We start from the raw sequence: 2,317 nt of genomic DNA, 5'->3' as shown, positions 1-2,317 counted from the left end.
AGGTGGAGGTTACAGTGAGCTGAGACCATGCCTGGGCAGCAATAGCAAGACTCTGTCTCAAAAAAGAAAAAAAAAAATGAATTGGAGTGGTCAGTCCATTTACAGAATGCAATTACTGAGTTACTGGTAAGGTAAGATTTAAGTCTGCTATTTGCTATTTACTGTATATGTCTTAAGTATTTTGCTCTTCTTTTTTTTATTATTGCCTCTTTTGTGTTGAAAAGATATTTTCTAGTATACAATTTTAGTTCTTTTTGTATTGAATATTTTAGCATCATATTATTAATGTCTGCTATAGGAATTACAATTAGCATCTTAACTTACAAACACAGCAAAACACAAAATTTTGATTTTTAATTTTTTAAATAATGTATCAACTTGGAAAATCAAACACCACTGCCACCCAAGATATGTTGGGCTTTGCTGCTTCTTGTGTTGTCAATTCTGTTTATTTCTTTAGTGACTTTTCTGCATTATTTCTGTGAAGTCCGTATCCCATGTCATTTGAGGCCACCAGAATCTCTGCTTGGTTAATTTTGTTATTTGGCTAATAATTAAACAGAGATTTTATGAAATGCCATTAGTCAATATATCTCCCAGTGTTTGCCTAGGAACTCCATGTGCATGTTGGAGTATATTAGCATCAACTGGTAGTGCCATCTCAGGCAGCATCAATGTTAACAACTGGCCCTGGTTGTTTGCCCCAAATTCCATGAGGATAGGGCTGTTTCCACAGAATGAGCTCCTGGAGTCAGCTCAAATAACAGAACTTTTCAGTAATCTACCAGTCAGGTCAAATAGTGACAATTCCTTGGGGGGGACTGTAGAGCTTCAAATCTTTTATTCATCCTCCAGTAGTTACTATAATGTTGGTTTCACAGCTACCATAGTTGTGAGGGTATTGGTTTTCAAAGCCACTGACGAGCTGGGGAGAGCAGAATGGGATTAGGGAAAGTTAAAATATAAAACACTCACTCTTTTTACTGAAATTCAGCTGTCTTTGTTTGTTTCTTTAAATACATAACTTTCAGATGGTTTCAAACATATAGCAATTCTCAGTGTTCTAAAAACATTAATTTAGACATTTTTTGATAGGATTATTATTGTTTTTATGAAAAAGCAGATTTCAAAGGTCTTTGTTCCACCATTCTAGATCATTCATTTTTGCAGTTTTGGTATCAAATTTCACTTAATTTCTTGGCCCCAAAATATAGATAAGTAGCAACTAAATATAGAGTAAAAAAAGTTATGATAATGAGCAAAATGTTCAACTACTCCAAATGGGCTGAGTGAAAATAGGTTTTCTGAGCATCCATTTACATTGGCCAGGCATGGTGGCGCATGCCTATAATCCCAGAATTTGGGAGGCTGAGGCAGGAGGATTATTAAAGGACCAGAGTTAAAGACTAGCCTGGGCAACATGGTGAGACCCCCATCTCCAAAACCATATTTTAAAATTAGCTGGGTATGGTGGCAGGTACATGTAATTGCAGCCACTCAGGAGGCTGAAGTGGGAGGATTGCTTAAGCCCAGGAGTTTGCAGCTGCAGTGAGCTATGATCACACCACTGCACTCCAGCCTGGGCAACAGAGCAAGACCCTATCTCTAAAATAAAGAAAAAAAAGGTAGAAAAATATCAGAGTTGGTGGAAAAAGGGACTGAGAGAGGTGCAAATGTACACGTAAAATTCGTGCGTTTCCTTGTATGTAAATGTTATATCTAAATATTGAAATCTAGTAATGCTGTGTGTTCTAAAGTAATTAGATAAAAATACATTAGTGTCTACAGTGTACTTGAAATGTGTTCAAAATCAGGTGGATCCACAGATATGCAAAGGAATTGATAGGTATGAAAAAACAGAAATAAAATAACAAGCTTAGTAAAGTTAATAGTGCACAGGTATTCATTGCAAAATCTCTTAAATTGGTATTATTTTTGAAAAATATCTTAAGAAAATGTTGTGGGTAAAAGCCTGAAGTGATAAGACAGATGTTAATTTGAAACATAATTGTAATAAAACAGCATCACCATGTGAATGACTAGTATTTTTCCAGAATTAAGAAACTTTGGAAACGTTGATAGAAAGCTAAAAAGATAAAAGCCAATCTTTGTCAAAGGGGCGCAGCTAAAATCCTTCAGGGATTGATGAAATGTTTGTTTTTTAAAAAGCTACATCTCTCTTAATCTGCAAGAAGAGAAATTAGTACCATTTACAGCTTCATATAGGTGACATTTTAGGGGTTTCTCTGTAAGAGAATGAAAACGTGAAACACTGCTTTCCATTTTTTAGTACCACTTCTGTAAACATAAGAGAAAT

The 2,317-nt window shown here is 35.3% G+C and overlaps 1 non-coding gene across 1 annotated transcript; it reads left to right on the top strand.

Moving 5' to 3' along the window:
• The first annotated feature begins 1,241 nt into the window (after positions 1-1,241).
• LOC126949510 (small nucleolar RNA Z40) lies at positions 1,242-1,314 on the top strand. Its single transcript, XR_007723789.1, has one exon. It is a non-coding gene; the product is annotated as a small nucleolar RNA Z40 (small nucleolar RNA).
• The last annotated feature ends 1,003 nt before the right edge of the window (positions 1,315-2,317 follow it).

The sequence above is a fragment of the Macaca thibetana genome, chromosome 2 (genome assembly GCF_024542745.1).
Source record: "Macaca thibetana thibetana isolate TM-01 chromosome 2, ASM2454274v1, whole genome shotgun sequence".
NCBI classification, from domain to species: domain Eukaryota; kingdom Metazoa; phylum Chordata; class Mammalia; order Primates; family Cercopithecidae; genus Macaca; species Macaca thibetana.
The sequence above is the reverse complement of the archived record's forward strand: the minus strand, read 5'-3'. Positions and strand labels throughout refer to the sequence as shown.